The 26,805-nt window shown below is 36.0% G+C and overlaps 1 protein-coding gene across 3 annotated transcripts in view; it reads left to right on the top strand.

Annotated features, from left to right (window-relative positions):
• Positions 1–26,805, top strand: part of NIPBL (NIPBL cohesin loading factor) — a 187,341-nt gene that overhangs the window by 12,455 nt on the left and 148,081 nt on the right. The gene's annotated exons all lie outside the window — the stretch shown is intronic.

Genomic DNA, 26,805 nt, shown 5'->3' with positions numbered 1-26,805 from the left:
TGTATATTCATTTCAATACTTCGTGTTTATGTGTTTTGGAGCAGGGTAGAGGAGAAAATGGGAATGTATAAGGAAAGTTAAAGGAAGGACTTTTGAATTGACTTTCCTATACTGTGGAAACAAGTTTACTTAAATAACATTTTCACTTTTATTGCAAACAACAGAAAACTAAAGAAATGCTGTGGGATATGATACCATTCAGGTGCTAGGCATGCACATATTTTTAATGACAGGAGTTAGATGTGTTGTACAGTATTGCTTGTTTGTGAGTTTGGAAATTAATGTTCATGGTTTTGTATAACTTTATGATATTTCTTCCTTAAAATAAGAAATTACCCTTCCAGCCCACAGTTTGAGCCAAAGGGTCTGCTTGAAATTATTAGTTTAAATAATCCTGAGCGCATCTTTTGTAAAGGGCATTTTAAAATGTAATGCTGCCTTGAAAAACAAAGCAAGCATTTTCTTCGCTATATCTAGAGTTTATAACTAAAGAAGTAATATGTGCTATATTTTGCTCTAGTGCCAAGTACCATATTTTGGAATGAATAGAATCAATCTAAAGGCAGTTTACAAAGGCTGAAGGGAGACCCAGTTTGGTAGTCATTGGATCCCTTTGGTGGCTTGCACATAGTAAGCACTCAACAAACAATTGTTGAATAAATGAATTTGAATATATTTTCAGTTTGGGGACATAGGACTAATTAGAGTGACAGAAGATGGGTGGGGCTTGCTAAATACTGAGCAAGTTTTATAGAGGAAAGAAAACATGAAACCCAGAAATGGTGGACAACATTGACAGCAAAGAATTGGTGTAATTTAGTTAACTATTTTTATCTGGACAATAAGGTTTGTTTAGTTGGATAAGAGAAAGATCTGTATACAGAAGTGTTTTGAGTTCTTTCTACTCTTATTTCCACTCTGGCTCTACTTCTGAACCCCCATGTTCACTGCTAAAGAACTAATTGTTGGCTTGGGGCTAAAATGATCTGCATAATCCAGATACTCATATTAAGAACTGGGAGGAGGTGTTGGGAAAGAGGTATTTCTTACAGTTCTTCAATCTTTCCAATTACTCATGTTTCTTAGTATATGTCAGGGTGCCACTGCACTGTCCTCCGTATTCATATGAGGATGTCTAAAAACTAGAATTTAAAATCACATATAATTTACAATAAGCTTGTAACTGTCCTAGTATGAAGTTCAGTATCTGAATCTCTAATAATTAGTTACCTAGCTGTTGAGCCACATTGCCATCTACTCTGATTATCATATGGTTCTTATGATTCTGATATTTTAAACTGGAAGATAAACACCACAGTTTTAGTGTGTTTTATAAAAATTTTATAATTCAGTAACAATCCATTCCTTTATTTTCTTGGAAGCCAAAACTACATATAGTTTCCTGATATGTTAAGCTTAAGCTGTGGAATTTAGAACTTAAAAATTTTCAAGAGCTTCAAAGTTGAAGACTTTTCTTAATTTTTTTTCAATTGTAGAACCAATGTGAAAAAAAAAAAACTACATGCTGTTTGGGAAATGGGAAAAATATCAAATTTTAAGTTTTTCCTACTAAGTTTCCTATTAAATTTTTACATAAAAATATTTATAATGAATGTAATTACGGTTAAATACATATATTAATGCTATAAATTTATTCCTCTTTTAACGTTGGATCATAAAGATTTTCCTAGTTTTCTATATAATGTTCATAATTGTTTAAAATGTTGCCCAGTATTTTGTCAGTGGATGAACCATAATTTATTCATTCTATTCTTGCGTATGTTTTGCTTTTACTTTTTTTCTATATAAATAATGAGGCAGTGAACATCTTTATATGTAGTTTTTTCCCCCTTTAGGGGCTTTATTCACTTAGAGTAGAATCTCTTAAGTGGAAGTAATCCTGTAAGTGGAAGTTGGGTCAAAAGGTTTGAACATTTTTATGGCCTTTAATATATATTTCCAAAACTAATTTTATTCTGCTATAATCTTTATTTTCATTCACATCTTAATTCATTCAGTAGATTCATTGTATTTTTCATATAGAATACACACTTCCTATGAATATTATTAGGTCATTTAAATGCTCCCTTTTCCCACTATTGTGCCTATGGTCTCTTTTTACTATATATTTTTAACCTCTTGATGATAAACAGTTGTGGCTTTTCAAACGGTGTATATCATTTCGAGGTATTATGTAGTAAAATTAGCATGGGATCTAAACTGCTATTAGCCAAGTGGCATTTAGGCCAATTCTTAACCCAAGCCCATGTCTTCAACTGTAAACTGAAGAGGTTCTCAGCTTTTGAGATTTCATGGACTAGTCAGAACAAAGCAAGAAAGTGCTTTTCTGCAGAAATAAAGTGGTAAGGATATTGTAGATTGGAATGTAAAAAGAAAAGTAATGTCTAGGTAAGACCCATTACTTAGTCTTAATATTTGAAATGTGAAATACCCAGTGTGATGTGAGCATGGTCATAATCTCATATTCATTCTCTTGTACATCAAACACTGAGTGATTCCTATGTCTTTTCTCAGGAGCTATTAAGGCATTGCAGATGGTGAAATAAAAGACGTCAGGCCGGGCGCGGTGGCTCACGCCTGTAATCCCAGCACTTTGGGAGGCCGAGGCGGGCGGATCACGAAGTCAGGAGATGGAGACCATCCTAGCTAACACAGTGAAACCTCGTCTCTACTAAAAATACAAAAAATTAGCCAGGCACGGTGGCGGGCGCCTGTAGTTCCAGCTGCTTGGGAGGCTGAGGCAGGAGAACGGCATGAACCCGGGAGGCAGAGCTTGCAGTGAGCCAAGATAGCGCCACTGCACTCTGGCCTGGGCAAAGAGCGAGACTCCATCTCAAAAAACAAAAAAAGAAAAAGAAATAAAAGACTTCAGCCCACCCATATTATAGTCTAATACAGTTTATAGACAGGTAAACAGAGATGATGTTACAATATCTAAGTGCTATGATCAGGATAAACAAGGTGCAGTTGGAGCACTGGTGGTAGGGGTGGTCACCTAATTTAGACTAGTGTGGTGAGGTGCAGTAAGTCAGGAGCCCTCCTAGGTGTGATGGTTAGTAGATATGCAAACTAAGTTTTGAAGGCTGTTAGTCATACTGTGGAGTCTGGGCCAACAATTTGATTTTTGGAAACTGATGATGGCTTAGATTATTAGAACATAGGCTGGAAAAGGGGCATGCCAAAAAGGTCTGAAGCTACAGAGAGGGGCAGGCTACAGATTATGAAGGAGTGGATATGCCTTACTAAGAATTCTGTGTTTTATTTTAAAGTCGAGAAGCCAGGAAGTTATTTAGTAATGGAGTATGTTTTATGCATATGCAAAAAAATTTTTGGATAGTAGGCAGGAAAAGGGAGGCTCAGGAGGCCAGTAGGTGTTGAGGTCCTCAATTAAGATAGGGGGATTGTAGCGAAGGAAACCCATAACAAATATTAAAGAGTTAATCTGGTTATAGTTTAGTGATTCTATGTAGGTAGATTGGGTAAGAGAGAATGAAAACAGTCAAGGATATATCCTTGATTCCCAAGTTTCATGTGGGCATATGAGAGTAGAATATAAGTTAAATCAGTTTTGGCTGCCTGTGAGTAAAAATATAGTGTACCAAAACCTGTATCACCTTTCACATTTTAAAAGGAATGGATATTGAAAAATTTAGTGGCTTGGTCAAATTGTACTAATGATTATTTGGAAATGACTTTTACAGCTGACCTAGAAGATCTCTCCAGTGTTAAATCAGGGTTAAAAGTAGCACGGTGGATGAAAAAATGCTCATCACTGGCCATCAGAGAAATGCAAATCAAAACTGCAATAAGATACCATCTCACACCAGTTAGAATGGCGATCATTAAAAAGTCAGGAAACAACAGGTGCTGGAGAGGATGTGGAGAAATAGGAACACTTTTACATTGTTGTTGGACTGTAAACTAGTTCAACCATTGTGGAAGTCAGTGTGGCGATTTCCTCAGGGATCTAGAACTAGAAATACCATTTGACCCAGCCATCCCATTACTGGCTATATACCCAAAGGATTATAAATCATGCTGCTATAAAGACACATGCACACGTATGTTTATTGCGGCACTATTCACAATAGCAAAGACTTGGAACCAACCCAAATATCCAACAACGATAGACTGCATTAAGAAAATGTGGCACATATACACCATGGAATACTATGCAGCCATAAAAAAGGATGAGTTCATGTCTTTTGTAGGGACATGGATGAAGCTGGAAACCATCATTCTCAGTGAACTATTGCAAGGACAAAAAACCAAACACCACATGTTCTCACTCATAGGTGGGAATTGAACAGTGAGAACCCTTGGACACAGGAAGGGGAACATCACACACCAGGGACTGTTGTGGGGTGGGGGAAGTGGGGAGGGATAGCATTAGGAGATATACCTAATGCTAAATGACGAGTTAATGGGTGCAGCACACCAACATGGCACATGTATACATATGTAACAAACCTGCACGTTGTGCACGTGTACCCTAGAACTTTAAAGTATAATATAAAAAAGTAGCATGGTGGATTATAATCTTACTTGATTAAATTACTATAATACTATCTCTTTTTAATGCTTTGTTTTCTAGTATATTGACTATATTCTTGTGAGCTTAGAATAACATAATGAATGTTCTTTAATAACTATTTTCTATTGTGCAAAGTTCTCTTAGGGCCTTTCTGGTGCATTTGTTTATCCAGCCTCATCTGAAGACTGCCTCTTCAGTTAGTTTTATACTAAATCCATACATACACTATAATGAAATCTTGTAGTGAGAACTATGTTACTTTGTTCATGAAGGGATTATCTTTACAAATATAATTAAAGGGATGCTTTTAAAATAAATTTTAAAATGGCAGTAGCTTTTTAGAATTGTTACATGCAGGAACAGTTATAAAGCAGTCAAACTGATGTATCCAAAATAACTGACCAGGTGACATACTGCCAAAATGAAAATTAGTACTTTCCAAGGTTCTAAGTATACTTAAACAAATGTACTTCATTTTGTTTTTTGGCTTAAGAGGTAGCATATCAGAATCACCTAGGGATTTTTTTTTTCAAACTTTAATCCTTTTTTGGAGATGTAAATTTTTAAGTTTCTCTTTTAGCTGTGTTCCCTTAGACTTCTCAATCATTCAGTAAGAATTGAATAACTGCAGTGTGTTCAGCAATGAATACTAGATATTTGATATGGACTTTTTTTGAGTCTTCCTCCTGAATTTTACATGGCTACCTAAAAGATCTCTCTCTTTTTTGTATTCTATAAAAACATCATCTGTGAGGCATAAAGGAGCAAGGAATCCTGTGAGCAGAGTTAGCGAATTAGATTTTTAAAAAAATGAGAATGGTGAGATGTGTTTAGTTCTGAAGAATGGAGGAGGAGTTGCTGGATACTAGCGAGGACGTAGAATTGAGGAAAGAAGTTAGGGTAGGAGATAGTGTAAATGAATTTGGTAGAAAAAATTCAGTACAGCCTACCAGCAGTACTTCAAGTAAAATTAGAAATTGTGAACTGACCTATCTGTTCCTAAAGGTGTCTTATATTTTAAAAGTTTGCTCAAAAGTCAAATTGAATCTTGTTAGAAACACACTACTTAAAAATATAAACCATGCCTATGTGTTCACACTAAGTCCTCAGCAAATACTTCTTCTTTATTAGTTCATAGTTGCCTTTCTACTGATTTGATGGAAAATATATCCTTCTCAAATATATTTCCAAATGAAAATCTGCTAATTTGTGACATTTCTAATGGATTATTAGGAAGGAAGGTATTTGATAAGAAGCAAAGAAAAAGTAATCAAATTAGCTCAAGTTCATCTGATATTGAAATATGATAAGTACTCCTTAGTAACACAGCTTAGCTAGAAACCGCAGATAAAGTGAAGTATCCAAAAAAAACTCTATTTATATGAGAAGTTTGATTTAACCTTTGTCTAATATCTAAAGTTAATTATGTGTCCAAAGGTATTGTACTATACTATACTGTCATGTATGTACTTTCAAAAATACATGTATATAAAAATACATATATACATATAATCATATATACAAATATATCCTATGCACTTTGATAGCTCTATTTTGATAACTTGTTTTGTATTTTCCTACCTCACACCTTTTGATCAAAACATTTACCTCCTTTTTTATCCATCTATCCAAATCATACTTTCTTTCTATCATGATCTTATGGTTTTTTTCCCCCCACTGCGGGGAGGTGGCATATCAGAATCCTCTGTGGATTATTTTCAAGCTTAAAATCCTTTCCACCTTTTCTCCTGCCCCAGTTCACTTGATCTTTTCTAGCAGTACCTGTGTGTAGGAGTTATAGAAATTATATGTTAGCTTGTCACATTTTCTTACTGTATATCAAGCTAAACTTTATTTTGTTTTATTTTTACCTTATTTGTCTTCTCAGTCAGATTATAAACTCTTAGAGGACACAGTCTGCCTGTGGTGCTTGGTGTCTTACCTGCAACAGGCTTGTAGCAAGTGTTTGCTGATAACTGGTGTAGCTCATCTGGACTGGTTTGAAGAGGTTTGGAAAATATCTCACACTCTTATAAACCGTAAAATTCACCCTTTTAAAGTGTAAAACTCAGTGATTTTTAGTATATTCACAAAGTTATGCATTCATCATTACTTTCTAGTTCCAGAGCATTTTCATCACCCCCCAAAAAACCACGTTTCCGTTAGTGGTCACACCCTGTTGTCTCCAGTCAGTCCTTGGCAACCATTAATTTACCTTCTGTTGCTATGGATTTCTGTATTCATATAAGTGGAATCAAATAATGTGCCCTTTTGTGTCTGGCTTCTTTTAATTGCTCATCTATATTGCAGCATGTATCAGTACTTCATTTCTTTTTAGGACTGAATATACTCCATTGTATGGATATACCACATTTTACTTTTGCTTTGTCGCTTGATGGACGCATGGATTGTTTTCAACTTTTGGCTATTATGAATAATGCTGTTATAAGCATTCATTTGTAAGTTTCCGTGTGGACATGTTTTTACTTCTCCTGAGTAGGTACAAAGGGGTAAAATTTTTACGTCATGTGGTAACTATGTTTAACTCTGAGGAACTGTCAGACTGTTTTCCAAAGAGGTGCATGATTTTACATTTGTAGTAGCAATGTATGAAGGTTAGACTGTCTTTACATCCTCACCAACACTTGTTATTGTCTGTCTGATTGTATTGGTCCTAGAGGGTGTGAAGTGGTATCTCTATGTGGCTTTGATTTGCATTTTCCTAATGACTGATGATATTAAACACCTTTTTATGTGCTTATTGGTCATTTGTGTATCTTCTTTGGAGCAACATTCATCCAACTCTTTTGCCCATTTTTAAATTGGGTTATCTGCCTTTTTATTGTTGAATTATAAGTTGTTAGACATATTCTAGATACAAGTTCCTTATCAGATACGTGATTTGCAATATTTGCTCCCATTCTGTGGATTGTCTTTTCACTTTCTTGATAGTGTCCTTTGAAGCACATACATTTTTAATTTTAAAGATCTCTATTGTTTTCCTTTGGTTGCTTATGCTTTGGGTGTCATAAGAAACCATTGCCTAATCCAAGGACAGGAAAAGTTACACCTGTGTTTAGTTTTAGCACTTACATTTAATACTCTGATCCATTTTGAGTTAATCTTTTTCATAAGGTATGAGGTAGGGATCCAGCTTCATTATTATGTATGTGTTTATCCAATTTTCCATTACCATTTGTTGAAAAGACTATTCTTTCCCATTGAATGGTCTTGGCATCCCTGTCAAAAATCAGTTGAATGTAAATTTAAGAGTTTATTTTTGGCTCTCAATTTTATTCCATCAGTCCATATGTCTGTCCTTATGCCAGTACTACACTGTCTTGATTACTGTGGCTTTGTAGTAAGGTTTGAAAGTGAAATGTGTGAGTCCTCCAACTTTGTTCTTTTTCAAGATTGTTTTGACTATTCTGGATCTCTCATTTTCATATGAAGTTTAGGATGTTTGTCATTTTCTGCAAAATAGGCAGCTGCAATTTTGATAGGGGTCGTATTAAATCTGTAGATGATTTTGGGGAGTATTGCCTTTACAATAATATTAAATCTTAACAATCCAAGGGCATGGGAAGACGTTCCATTTTTTTAAAGCCCTAATTTCCTTTAGTGTTTTGTTTGTTTGTTTTGAGACAAACTCTCACTATATGGCCCAGGCTGGAGAACAGTGGCATGATCTTGGCTCACTGTAAAGTCCGCCTCCCTGGTTCAAGTGATTATTGTTCCTTAGCCTCCGAGTAGCTGGGATTACAGTCCTTTGCCACCATGCCTGGCTAATTTTTGTATTTTTAGGAGAAGGTGCGGTTTCGCCATGTTGGCCAGGCTTGTCTCGGACTCCTGGCCTCAAGTGATCTGCCTGCCTTAGCCTCCCAAAGTGCTGGGATTACAGGCTTGACCCACCACACCTGGCCAGTGTTTTGTAGATTTAAATGTACAAATATTGCATTTCTTTTGTTAAATTTGTTCCTGTGCATTGTGTTCTTTTTAATGCTATTGTAAATGGAATAGACTTTTATATATATATATATATATTTTTTTTTTTGAGAAGGAGTCTTGCACTGTCACCCGGGCTGCAGTGCAATGGCACGATCTTGGCTCACTTCAACCTCCACTTCCCAGGTTCAGGCGATTCTCCTGCCTCAGCCTCCCGAGTAGCTGGGATTACAGGTGCACACCAGCACACCTGGCTAATTTTTTGTTTTTTTAGTAGAGATGGGGTTTCACTATGTTGGCCAGACTAGTCTTGAACTCCTGACCTCGTGATCCACCTGCTTTAGCCTCCCAAAGTGCTGGGATTACAAGCATGAGCCACCGCATCCGGCCTGAAATTGCTTTCTTAATTTTACTTCCAGATTGTTCACTGCTAGGGTATGGAAGTGCAGTTGATTTTTATATATTGATCTTGTATCCTGCAACCTTGCTGAACTTGTTTATTAATTGTAACTCATGCTCTTCTTTCTAGGGACAGTTTATGTTCTTTAGTTTGGTTCATTGTGCCCTCCTCCAGTTTTCCAAATAATACATGTCAACAGTGTTATAAGAAAGAAATTTCTTATTTTCTCAATCCTGCTTTGTGACTTAAACAAACTTGTGCACATATGAAAAGTAAGATCAGACAACTCAGAAGAAAAACGATATCCACTAAAAACTATGTCAACATTTTCATTTAGCGCTCTGGCTGTAACATAGGATTAAAAATTTGAGGATTGTGGTTCAGTAGTTAAAGCAGTAAGCTTTGCCTATAGTGAGGCATCTTGAGTATTTGTTGCGGAAATAAATAAATGCCTGCTAACAATGTGTATATAGGGATGCAAAATAAATTCTATTGGTCAGTAATTTCTGAAGTCTTTACTCCACTAGTCAGTAAGTGATTTTCAGTAGTGCATCTGGAAAGCTTGAGTCATACAGGGAAAAAAAAAAAAAAAAAAAAGCAAGGAAGGAAGAAACAAAAGGAAGTAAGATTAATAATTTGAATTTTGTTAATACAGATAATATTGTGATTTAAATAAATCTATTGATTAGGAACAAAAGAGGAAAAAATAACAGATTACAGTATTATTCCTCAAGTTCAAACTTCTGTGTTTCTTAATGCCAGAATCAAACCTAAAATGTCAAATACACATATAAAAAGATGCCCAAACTTACTAGCAGTTAGAGAAATAAAGAGTAAAAATCTAGCTAGCTTATTATGTATTTTGTTGATCAGTAAGGATAAAGTGTTGAAAGTATGCTTCATATACTATAAAGTATGCTTGTTTAATAAGTTGTATCCTGTATTATCATTAATATTGTTCTTATCACTGACCTTTAGGTCTTAAAATAGATGTAGAGAAGGGTAGTGTAATCCTGCCTTTAAAAAAAAATTCATCAAATGCTTTATGTCTTATTCATGGTCATATTTAATACTGTTGAAGAAACCCATGAGATATTTTTGAGACAGTTGAGGCGTAGGAAGTTAAATAATTTGCCCAAGCTTACACAGCTTGAAACGAGGAAGAAGAGATCAAACCTATGTTTTTCTGATTCCTTTTTTTTTTTTTTTTTTTTTTTGAGACAGAGTTTTCGCTCTCATTGCCCAGGCTGGAGTGCAGTGGCACGATCTCAGCTCACCACAACCTCCACCTCCCAGGTTCAAGTGATTCTCTGGCCTCAGCCTCCCGAATAGCTGGGATTACAGGCATGCGCCATCACGCCCACCCAATTTTGTATTTTTAGCAGAGATGGGGTTTCTCCATGTTGGTCAGGCTGGTCTCAAACTCCCGACCTCAGGCGATCCACCCACCTCAGCCTCCCAAAGTGCTGGGTATAGGTGTGAACCACCACACCTGGCCTGTTTTTCTGATTCTAAAACTTAGTTTTAAACTTTTTTTAAAATTTAGTCTTTAACTTTTAATTGGCATACTATATTGCTTCTCCACTACCTTTGAACTTATTCCTAGGTGGATTATATAATTAATAGTATTCCTTGGAGTTTTAAATTGTATTAAATAAGATTTAAAGTAGAATTTTAAAATTGGATTTTGATTTTACTTCAGAAAACTCTCAAGTCTTTGCTTTGGGAAATCAAACAAAACATTTGCCCATAGTTGTAATGCTGCTGTATTTCCCAATTGTGATTTCCAAAATTTCTTTGATTCTCACTTTGGGAAATGGGGTCTTGAAATTCATGAAATCCAGTTTTGGGTCCAGAAGCAAATAGACTCAGTGAAAGAGACAGTCATGGGAGAACCCCTTAAATAGTTTTAGGACAAAAAGTTACAGTTTAAAGAGAAGGATGGGTAAATGTTGAAGAAAACTTAATACCTCTTGTTTTCTCTATGTTGAAGACTTTTGTTTTTGCATTAAGTCTTGCCTGCATTAAAAAAAAGTGTAATGTGATTGTCTTATGTACTTACAAATTAATATGTATTGTATCTTTAATTGCATCTCTGTGGAATTTTTATATCATTTGCTTTCTTTGTTTTATACCTTTCTTTGGGAATCTCATATTCAGTGCAGACTGTTGTAATGAGTTTGGTTTGTTGACCTGGTGAGCAGTAGGATTTTGTAAAAGGAAATTCAGCTTAAAGCATTCAGAACTTTGGCTGTTGTGCCCTTTCAAAAGTGAATTTTTAAATAGGTTTAAAATAAATGACTGCCTCCAAAGGATTGCTTTCTAAATTTTGTGTTAGAGACATGCTTGCCTCCTGATTTTGTATTTTAGCCCCAAAGTGAATTAAGCTTTCCTGCTTGAGTTGGTGAATATTACTTAAGTACATGTATATACACAGAGTTAAAAACCTGCTAGTACTCAAAAATCAGTCCTGTATTGTACAGAGATTTGCCTGCTGATGGATCAGGTGTTGTTTTCAGTATACTGTTCTTGGACTTTATGACAGACTAGGGGTACTTAATGCCTTAGTTGATAATCACATTATTACTTCTTACACTTTGTTTATAGAATCTAGAAGGAGTTAAACAGAAAAGTATTTTTCTGTTCCTTCCTTATGATTTAGAAAATAGAAAAAGTCTTCGCTAAAGCCTTTAATAGCCTTATTCTTAGTGATGATGATGATTATATTAATAGCAATGATGGCCAGTATTTGTCATGAGCTCACTATTTTGAATATTTGACTGGCATTATTTAATCTTCACTACAGTTCTTGAGGTATAATCAGCCCTTCATATTTGAGAGTCACACATTTGCAGATTCCGCCAAGCACAGATTGGAAATATTCAGGAAAAGAAACCAATAAAAAAAATACAAAAACATTTAAAGTGCAGTATAAAAACTATGTAGCATTTACATTGTATTTGGTATTATAAGTATTCTATTAATGATGTAAAGTATACAGGAAGGTGTGCATTTTATATGCAAATACTACACCATTTTAAATTAGAGACTTTAGCGTCCATGAATTTCATATCTGCAGGGATCCTGGAACCAGTCCCCTCAGGGCCAAAGGGGACTGTCTAGCTATAATATCTCTACTTTCCAAATTAGGAAACTGATGCTTACAAAGAATGTGACTTGCTCAAGTGATGAGAGAAGGAAGTCCCATGAGCAATTCAGTCAACATAATTACAATGAATGTATGCTCTCCTTAAGTTTAGTTAGACTCCTGACCTCCTTGAGGTCAGGGACTTAATATGTTTATTTCTTTTAATTCTAGTACCAAGCACAGCACCCAGCATATGGCATATGCTCGGGTTTTTTTTATTTTGTTTTGTTTTGTTTTTTTAATAAAGAAATGAAGTTGTGAGAGGCTGATTCATTAGCTTTAGCTGTAAGTCTTCTGGAGGGAATCCATACCAATTTCATTTACATTGCATGATTTTTTTTCCTTTGCCTTGGAATACCACTTGGCAGGGGACCTAGTAAGTTCCTGTTCATTCTTCAAGTTCCAGCGTAATTCCATCTTTTCTTTGATGCCTTCCTTGTCTCTTTTAGGCAGAATTAATTGTTCCCTTTTCTATCCACTCCCTTTTTTCCCCCAGCCTTTATTTTAGATTCCAGGGGGTACGTGTGCAGGTTTGTTACATGGGTAAATTGCGAGTCGCAGGGGGTTTGTTGTATAGATTATTTTGTGACCCAGGTAATGAGCATAGTACCTGACAGGTAGTTTTTGATCTCCACCCTTCTCCCACCCTCAAGTAGGCTTTGGTGTCTCTTGTTTCCTTCTTTGTGTCTGTCTGTGGTCTATGTTTAGCTCCCACTTACAAGAGATAACATGCAGTATTTGATTTTTTTGTTTCTGTATTAATTTGCTTAAGATAATGGCCTCCAGCTGCCTCCATGTTGCTGCAAAGGACATGATTTCATCCTTTTTTATGGCTACATAGTATTCCATGGTGTATATGTACCATATTTTCTTTATCCAGTCCACTGTTGGTGGGCATCTAGGTTGATTCCATGTCTTTGCTATTGTGAATAGTGCTGTAGTGAACATACACTTCCATGTGTCTTTATGGTAGAAGGATTTATATTGCTTTGAGTATATACTCAGCAGTAGGATTGCTGGGTTGCATGGTCCTTCTAAGTCCTTTTTTTTTTTTTCTTTTTTTTTGAGTCGGAGATTTGCTCTTGTTGCCCAAGCTGGAGTGCAATGGCGCGATCTTGGCTCACTGCAACCTCTACCTCCCAGGTTCAAGTGATTGTCCTGCCTCAATCTCCCAAGTAGCGGGGATTACAGGCGTGCACCACCACACCCAACTAATTTTGTATTTTTAGTAGAGAGGGGGTTTCCCCATGTTGGTCAGGCTGGTCTCGAACTCCTGACCTCAAGTGATCCACCCCCCTCTGCCTCCCAAAGTGCTAGGATTACAGGGGTGAGCCACTGCACCCAACCCTAAGTTCTCTGAGAAATTGCTGAACTGTTTTCCACAGTGGCTGAACTAGTTTACATTCCCACCAGCAGTGTATAAGCATTCCCTTTTCTCCTTTGCCTCACTAGCATCTGTTATTTTTTGACTTTTTAGAATAGCCATTCTGACTGGTGTGCAGTGGTGTCTCATTGTGGTTTTGATTTGCATTTCTCTAATGATTAGTGATGTTGAACTTTTTTTGATATGCTTATTGGCGGTATGTATGTTTTCTTTTGAGAAGTGTCTGTTCATGTCCTTTGCCCGTTTTTTTTTTTAATAGAGTTGTTCTCTGCTTGTTACTTTGTTTAGATTCCTTACAGATTCTGGATACTAGACCTTTGTTGGATGTATCGTTTGCAAACATGTTCTTCCATTCTGTAGGTTGTCTGTTCACTCTGTTGATAGTTTCTTTGGCTGTACAGAACCTCTTTAATTTAATTAGATCCAGCTTGCCAATTTTTGTTTTTGTTGCAGTTGCTTTTGAAGTCTTCATCATGAAATCTTTGCCAGGGCTGATGTCCAGAAGAGTTTTTCCTAGGTTTTCTTCTAGGGTTTTTATAGTTTAAATTTTACATTTCAGTCTTTAATCCATCTTGGGTTGATTTTTGCATGTGGTGAAAGGAAGAGGTCCAGTTTCAGTCTTGTGCATATGGTTAGCCAGTTATTATTGAATAGAGAGTCCTTTCCCCATTGCTTGTTATTTTCAACTTTGTCAGAGATTAGATGTTTTAGGTGTGTGGCTTTATTTCTGGGCTCTCACCTGTTCCATTTGTCTATGTATCTGTTTTTGTACCAGTACTGTGCTGTTTTGGTTACTGTAGCCTTTTAGTATAGTTTGAAGTTGGATGGTGTGATGCCTCTGGCTTTGTTCTTTTTGCTTAGGATTTCTTTGGCTATTCGGGCTCTTTTTTGGTTCCATGTGAATTTTAGAAGTTTTTTTGTTTGTTTGTTTGTTTGTTTTCCTAATTCTGTGAAAACTGTCACTGGTAGTTTGATAGGAACAGCAATGAATCTGTAAATTATTTTGGGCAGTATGACCATTTTAACAATATTGATTCTTTCTATCCATGATCATGGAATGTTTTTCCACCCGTTTTTGTAAACTCTGATTTTTTTCAGCAGTGTTTTCTAATTCTCATTGTAGAGATCTTTCACATCCCTGGTTAGCTGTATTCCTAGGTATCTTATTCCTTTGTGGCTATTGTAAATGGGATTACATTCTTGATTTGACTCTCAGCTTGGATGTTATTGGTTTATAGAAATGCTACTGATTTTTGCACTTCGTTTTGTATCCTGAAACTGTGCTGACGTGGTTTATCAGATCTAGGAGCTCTTGAATAGAGACTGTGGGGTTTTCTAGGAATAGGATCATTATCATCTATGAGGAAAGATAGTTTGACTTTCTCTCTTCCTATTCAGATGCCTTTTATTTCTTTCTCTTGCCTGATTGCTCTGGCTAGGGCTTCTAGTACTATGTTGAGTAGGAATAGTGAGAGAGGGCATCCTTGTCTTGTTCCAGTTCTTAAGGGGAATGCTCCCAGCTTTTGCTCATTCAATATGATGTTGGCTGTGGGTTTGCTATAGATGGCTCTTACTATTTTGCCCCTCTTTTTAAACTTTAATATATTAGTAATACCTATTATTTTCATATTGTAATTATCTACTTCCTCTAGCCTGGGAATTCTTTATAGGTCGGTGGGGGGACAGTGGTAGGCTTTATCTAACTCATCTCAGTTATTGTCAGTCTCAAGTATGATTTCTGGCACTTGGTGGGTGCTCACTAAATGTTTGGGCTGAATGAATTCATATAAACAAGCTAAAAATAGACTTGTAGATAAATGATGGAGAACTTTATTTAAACTTTGTCTTCTCTGAATTACTGTCATTTGCTTTGTGATTTTAGGCTACTTCTTAGTTTATGAGCACCATTTCTCAAGGCTGCATTCTTTAAGAAATATTAATATTTGAGGAGATACTACACCATCCAAAGATTGCCGCTAGTATTTTCTAAGATGTTTTTTAGGGAAAAAATTAAGAATGGAGGGAAGAACCTAATCAGTGAAAGATGTGATCATAAATAAGCAGACAGATTTATAGGAATAAACAGGTTAAGAATTTGAATATAGAAATATAGAAAGGTATATATTAGATTAAATTATAGAGTCCTAAAGTAGAGTGTAAACCAGAATTACATGTGCTCTTACACATACCACATACTGTATAGGATTGTTTATGAGGTTCAGTTGAGATAATATAAATAGAAGTGCTCGTAAGTAGGATGTTTGTTTCTGCAAAATGAATTTTATTAAATATTTAGTGTACTGTAGATAAAGTGATTCTTAAGAATTTTTAAAAACTGGGCCAGGTGCGGTGGCTCGCGCCTCTAATCCCAGCACTTTGGGAGGCCGAGTTGGGCTGATCACAAGGTCAGGAGTTTGAGCCCAGCCTGGCCAATGTGGCGAAACCCCATCTCTGCTAAAAATTCAAAAAATTAGCCGGGCATGGTGGCGTGTGCCTGTAATCCCAGCTACTTGGGAGGCTGAGGCAGGAGAATCACTTGAACCCGAGAGGCGGAGGTTGCAGTGAGTCAAGATTGTGCCATTGCACTCCAGCCTGTGTGACAAGAGCAAGATTTCCTCTCAAAAACAAACAAGCAGTTATGTATTGCCATGTAACAAATTACACCAAAATTTAGCAGTTTAGAGCAATAAATATTTATTATCTTAGTATTCCTATGGGCCAGGAATATGGCTACAGTTTAGTTGAATGCCCTTTTACTCATGGTATCTCAGGAGGCTATAGTCTTCCTATAGTTAGGGTCAGTTGAAGCTGCAGTCATCACAAGGTTTGACTGGCAGAGAATCTGTTCCAAGCTTAATCACTTGGCTCTTGGTGAGCCATAGGTTGCCTATAGCTGTTGGCTGGATACTTCAGTTTCTTGTCACCTGTGTCTCACCTTAAAGCAGCTCACAACATGGCAGCTGACTTCCCTTAAAGTGACTAAGAGAGGGTACCACAACAGAAGCCAGTCTTTTTGTAACCTAATCTCAGAAGTGACATGCCATCCCTTTTGCCATATTCTATATTTGTTAGAAGCAAACACACAATAGGAGGGAATTACACAAGGTGGATGGCGTAATTGAAGGCTGTCTTAAAGGCTGCCTATCACAGTGCAATTAGTATGGCATTAGTATGAGAATTCCAGTGATGCAAAAGTGAAAAAATTCGACAAAAACAAGTACAGGAAGCAAGTTGAGGTTGGTTGGTTGGTTGGTTTGTTTTACAACTTTTAATGCATAGAGGGTAAATTGGCCAAAAAAAATTAGTCAAGAACAGAAATATGTAGCTTGTCAGCAGTTAGTTGGAAAGGGGTAATAAGCAATGAATTTGAATAATTTACTAAGAGATAATATTACTGTAATGTGTGTGTTCATGGGATCAGTTCATCTCTTCCTATGTATTTCTCATTTCTGTGTTGGTTCTGACGCAGGAGTTTTTTCCTGTTTGAGTGAGATCCACTAATGGAGGATTGTTATTTGATGACTAGGACTTGGGATTGAGCAGAAAACACTACTGTTGGCTTGTAAGATCATAATCGGTGTTTTGAATATGGAATATACTACCTTCTTAAATTTAGTTTTACATGTGTGAGTGAGGCAGTTTCCCCTGTGCAGTTTTTCCTTGCACTTCTCCTTCCTGAACCAATCTTAATGAGGAATGCGTGTGACATGTACCAAAAACTTCAAAACTTTAAGATAGAGAAAATATTTTGAAGATGCCTATTCATAAATTATTTATTGGTTTAATTTATTTTCAATAAAAATTTCAGTGAGATGTTAGGTAGGTGCAATATTTCTGAAATTTATCTAAAAAATAAGAAAGTCAAAGAAAATTCTGAAAACTATGTTTTTGTTTTTGTGGTTTTTTTTTTTGAGATGGAGTCTCACTCTGTCACCCAGGCTGAAGTGCAGTGGCGCGATCTTGGCTCACTGCAAGCTCCGCCTCCTGGGTTCACGCCATTCTCCTGCCTCAGCCTCTCAAGTAGCTGGGACTACAGGCACACGCCACCACACCTGGCTAATTTTTTTTGTATTTTTAGTAGAGATGGGGTTTCACCGTGTTAGCCAGGATGGTCTCGATCTCCTGACCTCGTGATCCGCCCACCTCGGCCTCCCAAAGTGCTGGGATTACAGGCGTGAGCCACTGCACCCGGCCCTGAAAACTATATTAATGGGGAAGGAAAAACAGACACGCCTTACTACATATTAAAATGTCATTTCAAGCAGTAGTAGCTAAAACATCAATACATCATGATAAATCAGTGGATGAGAACAACCCGAAAATAAAACCCTACCATTTCTGCGAATGAAGTATATAATCATTATCTAATATAGCTAATATGTAATATGTAGTATATAACATGTAATGAATATACATAAGATGTGTAAAGGAATTCTGCATTTTTAGACCTCCCACAACAATTTTAAATAGTGACAGTGATACGAATAATATTATGATTATTTTGGGACTCTGTTTTAACATTAATTTTAACAAGAATGTATTTTGTGTTAAGTATAATCTTGGTTGCTGGGGTTACATAATTTATCATCCTGTTAAAATCATTTTGTTGTCTTTATTAGTCTTTTCATTAAGAGTGATATGTCCTTTTTTCTATCAAACTACTAATGTCTTTTAGAAATTATTTCTGCTACCAGGACAGATTTTGTTTTACTTATTGCTTAAGATTGTTAACTTGCAAAACGAAGTGAAGTAAAAATTTAATCAACTGTGTAGACTGTCCTAACTACCTTAATCAAGTAAAAGAATTTACTTGACTTCGTTGCAATCTGAGCTTTTATTTTGTCAAAGTCTAGTTATCTTATTAAGTCTTCAGTAGAAGATATAATTAATACTTGGTGATTTCTAAATCTGAATATTGGAGAAAAGGGCACCAAATTGAAGAATGCTAGATTTTAAATATTTTCTAGAACTTTAATCTATATGTTCCTCAAGGGGAATTATTGTTAAGCACTGTCTTGATGTGGGAAAATAGATCCACAAGAAACAGGAGTTTCTTCTTCCCAGCCCCTAAAGATACACTACATTGTAACTTTAGACTTGACTGAATTTTTCAATGTAGTGCTGTCTTTGCATAGGTGTATGTCTTTGCACAGGTGGTGACTAGTAGAATGTGGATTCCGCTTCTCATCCCATCATACTTGTTTAGTTTTTCCGGGTGAATATATAGCCAAGTTTTAAAAGCAATGCTCTGAGATTCTTACTCCACATCTTGTTAGATGGCGATTATGAACCAGTAGATCTGGAGTAGGGTTTGAGAGTCTGCATTTCTAACAAACCCAAAGGTGATGTTATGCTCTCAGCAAGGTTCTAGACTGCTAAATTTCCTATATAGACTTAGTTGTTGCGATGTCTTTATTCAAAAAGAACTGCTTTGTTCTTGGTCTTATAATTGTAAGATATTTTGTTAGGTGAGTCCCATATATTTTTTCTCACTTAATCTTCACAACACCCCTGCAAGACTGTAATACATGTTCATTATGGAAAATTCAGATAAGCAAAAAGAAGAAAAATAAAAGTTACGTAGATACCAGAAATTAAAATAATATTTATTTATAAGTTTAAGACTCCAAGTGAAGATTAAAGCTCTAAAAGGAACTAAAGTTATAGCTTCGGAAGTATTATATGCATTTTCCCACCTTAAGTAAAGAAAACAAACATTGTGGGAGTAATATGACTGAAACTAAAATGTATTTACTTAGAAAAGACCAGAAGAAAATGTCAGAGCATACAGTAGTTGCATTAGGGTGATAGGATTATAACAGGCACTTTTTCCTTTTATCTGCAGTCCACAATATTTATAATGTGCATATGTTACCTTTACAATAAAAATTTAAAAACCTTAGTCTTCTCAGAAATGCCACTGAGGAAAAGGTCTGAAAGTTAATAATAACTAAACTAAATAAATACTTTACAATTTAAATGAAAATCATCAAGATGGACAAAGAATAATTCACACAAGTGAAAAATGGTAAATGAACAACTGAAAAGAATAAATCAAATACAGCTTTAGTAAAATAGTAAACAGCTTTACACAATAGTAAAAAAACATGCAGCTAAGCAGGTATCTATCTTTTCCAAAAGGAAGTATTTTAGAGCTAACAACCAATGCTGACAAGGCACAGCAAAACCAATATATTTGTTCATTTCTGGTAGTAGTATGCATCCTTTTGAAAGGTAATGTGATTAACACAAAGATTCATAAATATTTAATGGCAATAGAATACAAAAATACTATACACACTCCATCTGTCACTATGTAACATGTTTACATGCTGAAAGACAATCTTTTGGGGAAAAAACTCTTTTTTGAGGATAAAGAGATGAGATTACCGAGTGCTTTAGTGTTTGCTTAAACATTCTTTAAGTCTTCTTAACTTAAAAAAAGCAAATAACCAAAGTTAACTTTACATATGATAGCCCTCTATCAAGTAAGTAAACCACATTTTGCATATTATGGATGTTTATGCTTTTTTGTTTGTTTTTAGCCCTCTTTAGACTAATTCCTATAGAATTTTCCTAAATTAGAAACAAGTCTTGAGATTTGTTTTTAACTTTCCTAGTACTAAAGTCAACCACTTATTCCAAATTTATTGAATTCACCTGTATGTGGTACAATTATTATCTAGTTATCATACAGGGAACGTAGAATTGGTACCACAAGGAAATAATGATTTTAAGAAATAGAAAGATTTAAAGATATTATTTCAGAAATGACTGGAGAACTTTAGGCATTAAAAAAAAATCTGTAAGTTCTGGTTTCAGTTTCTTCTCTTCAGTGTCCAAAATTGCATCCAAAATAGCACAGCCACTGCCAAACATGTGCATTAAATCTTGGAAAGCAAAAAGAGAAATGGTCTGTACCAGTAAGCCACAGTATTAAAAAGTTTAAGCAGAGACTTTCAGAAGTAATCGGTCAGGTGCAGGTTCTGTAGAAACTTGAAGTCTTACCTAAGGAACAAGGTAAAGGAATGTATAACATATACCATGTTACATGAACATAATATTTAATATTGCAAATACTTTACAGAGCTATTATTTTATGTATATCCTTGTCTGAAATGATTTGTCTCCACTTGAACCTTGTTGACTGTTTTTCCAGACTTCTTAAAACTGAAACCAAATAGCATACCCTAATTATCTAGTTGAGTATTTCCCAGCCATATGTTGGGTGAGAGCTGTTGGCATTTTGGACAAGACACTTCTTGTGCTGGACTGCCCTGTGATTTTGTGTCCCACTCATTACTACCAGTTGCAACCCTCAGGAATTGAGTACTAGAAACACCCTCACAGTTTTCATGGGGTTGGTGAGCAAGTACCTTCTGTTGAGAATTGGTCTAGTCCTTTGAAGAATGCTAGGTAGCTCTTTCTAAAATAGGTTAATTTCCTGTCATAGTGTTTAGGTAAAAGCTTCACATTGGACATGAATTAAAAGGATTAGAGTTCAGTGTATTCAGGAAACTAATATAAGATCTTTGAATCTTCTTATTTTGTTCCAAGATTGATGAAATTCAGGAGAGGACTTGCTACAGTGTTTTTGGAGGGTAATTTTGCACTACTGTTTGAATCAAAATTTTAAATTACGCATTTGTCATTAACCCCACTTCTAGGAATCTAGCCTGTAGGAATCTTGGAGGGCATAAAAAATTATTTGCCAGGATGTTCATTTGCAGTATTATTGGTAATCACAAAAATAGTAAAAACTAAAAAAAAAGAACGAAATAACCAACAACAATATAACCCCACCTACCTAAATGAGTGTTATAGAGAAAAGGTTAAATGGGCATATAGTACATGCTATACGTTTATTATTTAAAAGGAACCAGGACTCTATATCCTGAATAAATTTTTAACAATGTATTATTAAAGGAAAAAAAGAACAGTATGGGCCATGCACAGTGGCTCACACCAGTGATCCCAGCACTTTGGGAGGCCAAGGTGGGCAGATCACAAGGTCAAGAGATCGAGACTATCCTGGCCAATGTGGTGAAACCCCGCCTTTACTGAAAATACAAAAATTAGCTGGGCATGGTGGTGCACGCCTGTAGTCCCAGCTACTCGGGAGGCTGAGGCAGGAGAATCACTTGAACCCGGGAGGCAGAGGGTACAGTGAGCGGAGATCACGCCACTGCATTCCAGCCTGGTGACAGAGTGAGACTCAGTCTAAAAAAAAAAAAAAAAAAAAGAATGTTATGATTAGTATGATCTTCAGTTTTGAAATAAAATGTGTGTGTATGGATAAGTAAGGCCTGGAAGGTGACTTCTTATATTGTTGAAACAAATAAATAAAAAAGTAGAACCAAGGCTTTCAAAGGTTGAGAAAGGGAATAATACTTCCTTTGTTTTTCTAGAACATGATTGGTCCTCCCATCATTTTCCTTCATTTCTTCCTTTAGACTGCACAGTTGCACTTGCAGTAAACCCTTCCTCTTGAATCCCTACCCAAAGATATTTTGAAAAGGATCTAGTAACTAATGGGGCAATAAGCAGCACTATCATCATGGGCACCTTAGGCTCAGAATTTGTCATGTTTTAACTGTTTCTCTGTCTTTGCTCCCGTGTCATCTTCAGTTGTTGGGTCCAACTTGCACATCTTTTCCATATACCTTTATTGTTCTTCCTGTCTTTATCCTAGTTCACTTCATACCTAGATTATTATAGTAGCCTGTGAAGCTGGTCTCTTTTCGGCTTAAGTATTTCCAGCTGTGGAGAGTATACCTCAATGAAAATATTGCTGTAGCAATTTGTACCTCTTTACTCTATAATTTATTTTTTATCTTACCTTTTTTTAGTGGTGGAGTAAGAAGGTAAAGGTAAAGGGAGATATAGGAGCTGATACTATTGTGTTTCAGTACTGGTGATCTATTGCTAAATAATTATATAAGCTTGCATACTGACCCAACTCTTCTAGAAGGGAGAGTGTTAACAAAACTAGGAGAGAGATTGTAGCCAAGGTTTAAAATGGATATATTTATGGGAGAAGCCTGCTTAGTGAATTGTGTTTTAGGGTAGGAATTCTGAATGAGTAAGCATGTCTGCTCTTTTTCTAATATCTGTTAAGTTTGGGGCTATTTTATTCCATGTCTTTTATCTTCCCTTTTAGAAATCCTCAGTTGAATTAAGAGGAAAAAAGATCATTTAAAAAAATATCTAGACTAGCATTGTATGAATGAAGACTGCAGAAATCTGTAGAAACCTGCTAGAAACTGGTCAGTTAGTAAGGTGTATCCCCTTGATAGCAATTTCTCATATGGAGGATGTAGTAGGGAGGTCATAGCATCTGGAGAGGTTTTTCCTAAGTGACAGTCATCACATTCTGAGATGGCATCCCACTTATCACCTTTCTCCCTTGGAGAATCAGTTTTAATGAGTCATTATTACTAAGGGAATGTGTTTTATTTCTCATGTGCAGGGGCAGAAAATTAATTTGGAACAGTTACCTTAAAGAAAGTGAGTTGGCAGTAACAGTGATTATTTCCTTCACTCCCATGCCCAAATCTTTCATACTCTTTAAGGCTGAAAACTGCCACTTCCTGTAGGAAATATTCCCTGCTTTCCTTCTGGCCTTTCCTATTTAATTTGTCCCTCTTCTGATCTTACTTGAATCTTGTTTATGACCCTTGTTATTTTCTACATTGTACTATAAATTATGTGTGTGCTTATTAAAAAATCTATATTCTATACTAGAAACTCTTCCTAGAGCAGAGTACATGTCTAACGCCTCTTGTATTCTCACAGTACTTAATAGAACATCTTGCACATAATATAGAGGCTCAGCAAATATTTCCTGATCATATTATTAATTGTGAAGTTTGCTAGGCAAAAGTTAATGAACTTCAAATGTCATTGCTCTTCTACCCCTTTAAAATGTCTTTTACCACAGAGAAAAATTAGCAAAAATTATAAAGCTGATCTCCAATAACTGAAATTAGGAAAGCAATGTATTGAAGAAGGAGCTAGTGTAAATCTAGAAGTGAGTAGAGATGTAGATAAGCAGTGAATTTTATAAAACCTTGTGGGTAATGCAAAGAGTTTGACCTTTTTCCGTACTTGAAGAGAGCCATTTGAAGACTTTTAAGAGGGGAGTCATTTGATCAAATTCGTGTTTTAAATAAATTAGTCTGATACAATGAGGAAGCTAACTGTACAGATAGTAACACCAGAAGATGGGAACCCAATTAGGTTATTGCAAGAATCTAGGAAAGAATAAATCCTAAAATCTTAGAGCAGAGGCAGTATAGTAGGATAAAAGAGAATAGATTTAAGAAATACAGATAAAATTGATAGGCTTGGTGCCTTATTTGATGTGAAGTAAGGCAGATGGAAGCATCTTGATGAGGCTTTAGAGATTGAAGTGCTGACACCTAAGTTAGAGAAGGAATATAGGGAGGAGGGAGAATAGCAGTAACTTTAGTGGCTGAGATGAGTTTTGAGTGTGGCGATATTGGATTGTCTGTAAGAGAGCCAGTTGAAGATGTCCAGCAGTCAGTTGGTTATATAAGACTCAGGTTTATGGAGCGGTCAAGTCTGAGAATCATCAGCACATAGATTCAGAGTAAGAGTGGCTAGAGTTTGTCCTAGAGAACATGTATTACTGATTTTTTTTTTTTTTGGGGGGGGGATGGAATCTCACTGTCGCCCAGGCTGGAGTGCAGTGGCAGCAATCTTGGCTCACTGCAAGCTCCGCCTCCCGGATTCAAGCGATTCTCCTGCCTCAGCCTCCTGAGTAGCTGGGATTACAGGCATGTGCCACCACTCCTGGCTAATTTTGTATTTTTAGTAGAGATGGGGTTTCTCCATTTTGTCGGGCTGGTCTCAAACTCCTGACCTCAGGTGATCCACCCGCCTCGGCCTCCCAGAGTGCTGGGATTACAGATGTGAGCCACCGCGCCCAGTGTGTTGTTGATTTTTAGAACCTTTTTTTCACTGTTTTCTCTGGTGTTTCCATTAGCAAGTATTTGTTATGGTTTACTTTCTATTATTGTTTTTATTATAGAAACAGTGTCTTTCAACCTGAATTTAATCATGAGGGGAAAAAAATCAAAGCAATCCAAGTTGAGGAACACTGTGAAAAACAATTGGCGTTAAGTTTTCAACAATGTGTGTCTTGAAATATTAAAAATATAGGTTGTGGAATTGTTCAACGTTAAAGGAGACTAAAAGAGACGTGATAACCAAATGCAACCTGATTTGATTGATTGATTCCAGATAATCTTTTTAGAGGACATTATTGGAATAATTGGAGAAATTTGAATATGGATTGTATTTTAGATAATAGTAACAATGTTAAAATGTGATAATTTGTTGTTGTATAGGAGAATGTCCTTTTACGTAGGGTAAAGTGCCATAATGCAACAACTGCAGTGGTTCAGCACACACAAAAAAGTATGTGTAAAGTGATAAAGCAAATGTAGTTTGCATTGTAAGTGCTTCTTCTTATGTAAAAATGTATTTTTATAAAAGTGCCTAGTTTTCTTATTTCCTTCTTTTTTTTTTTTTTTTTTTAAAGACAGACTGTCTTGCTCTGTCTCCCAGGCTGGAGTGCAGTGGCATGATTACAGCTACTGCATCTTCTACTTCCTGGGCTCAAGCCACCCACCTGTCTCAGCCTCCTGAATACTTGGGACTACAGATGTGTGCCACCACAGCTGGCTAATTTTTCTGTAGAGAAACTCCCAATTTTTCTGGTCTTGAACTCCTGGGCTCAAGCAGTCCTTCTGCCTCAGCCTCCCAAAGTGCTGGAATTTCAGGTGTGAGCCACTGTGCCCAGCTTAGTTTTCTTAATATATTTTTGCATGTGGTAGCATATTAGAGGTTGAATACAATTGTATTTATTACATGTTTGTGCTTTTCTCTGTTGATTATGGGAAATTGTTAAGACAAAAATCGCATTCACTGTATAGCAGCTGGTTTATCCTGTGGTTCTTTTTGCAGGCAAACTTACTAAGTAAATGGACCAGAATAAATTATTTTCATAATCTATTATTATTAAACCCTGTATTAGTCAGAATAGGATATAATCTCAGTTATTTAATACAACTAGGGTTTATTCTTGCTCACATTACTTATCCAACAGTTTGTCAGGAAATAGATCTACTCCATACAGTAGCTCCAGAAACCACACTGATGGAATTTCTGACAGTGTATATCTGTACACCTGGAACATTAGTCCTCCACGGTGACCACCACATGGAAATAAAGAGCTAGAAGGTCTTCTGTTGGCCGTTAAATATTTCAGCCATGAAATGACACCCAGGTCATTCAGGCACTCACAACCTAGTAACCAGAACTAGTTACCTTACCCTACTGGTAAGTGTCTGGGACATGTGGGAAGCACAGGTTGTTTGGTGAACTGTAAATGTGTCTGTCACATATTGTACTTCATCTCAAGAAATATGCGTAGCCTTTAAACCTATGGATAATGGCCATTGTTGCCATAATTCTGCCTATTAAATTGTACTAAAAAAGTGTTACAGGCCGAGTATCCCTAATCCAAAAATCTGAAATCCAAAATAATCCAAAATCCAAAACTTTTTGAGTGCCGACGTGGTGCCACAAGTAGAAAATTCCACACCTGACCTCATGACAGGTTGCAGTCAAAACTTTAATGCACAAAAGTATTAGAGATATTGTATAAAATTACCTCTGGGCTATGTGTATGGGGTGTATATGAAACATAAATGAATTTTGTGTTTAGACTTGGGTGCCATCTACAAGATATCTCATTACGTATATGCCCATGTGCCAAAATTTGAAAATCCGAAATTTGAAACACTTCTGGTTCCAAGAATTGACACTCAACCTGAATCACTTTCAGTGACAAACAGTGGCTTTCCTCTTATATATTGACTATTTCTCACATAATCCATTTTTATTTATTACTTTCAAAACTATATAATAAATGTAAACTGATTTTGAGAGTTTAGTGATTTGCCCAGAGTTACAGAGTCTGTCACTTGGAGAGCTTGTAGAGTTTTGAGATTTTGCTTTTCCCTTTAAATTTAATGATAGCTACATTTAAATACTATTTTAACCTGAAACTTTTTAAAATATCTTTAAAAAGGAGTTTTTTCCTCAGATTTTTATTTTTCTTCTTAAAATTTATATTATTTACATTTAAAAAATAACATTAGATAGTGTTTTCAGAATGAAGTCTATCAGCCCTGTATATAATCATTCTTTTTTTCTTGGGCACTTAATTAGTTAGACATTTCTCAAAGGTATAAATTCTAATGTAGTTCTTAAAAAATATCCAAAATGTCCTATATCATAGTTTATCTTAAACACATTTGAAATGTCTACATATAATAGATTGA

Source organism: Pan paniscus, chromosome 4, assembly GCF_029289425.2.
Source record: "Pan paniscus chromosome 4, NHGRI_mPanPan1-v2.0_pri, whole genome shotgun sequence".
NCBI lineage: Eukaryota > Metazoa > Chordata > Mammalia > Primates > Hominidae > Pan > Pan paniscus.
Note: the sequence above shows the minus strand (reverse complement) of the source record. Positions and strands in the feature narration are given on the sequence as shown.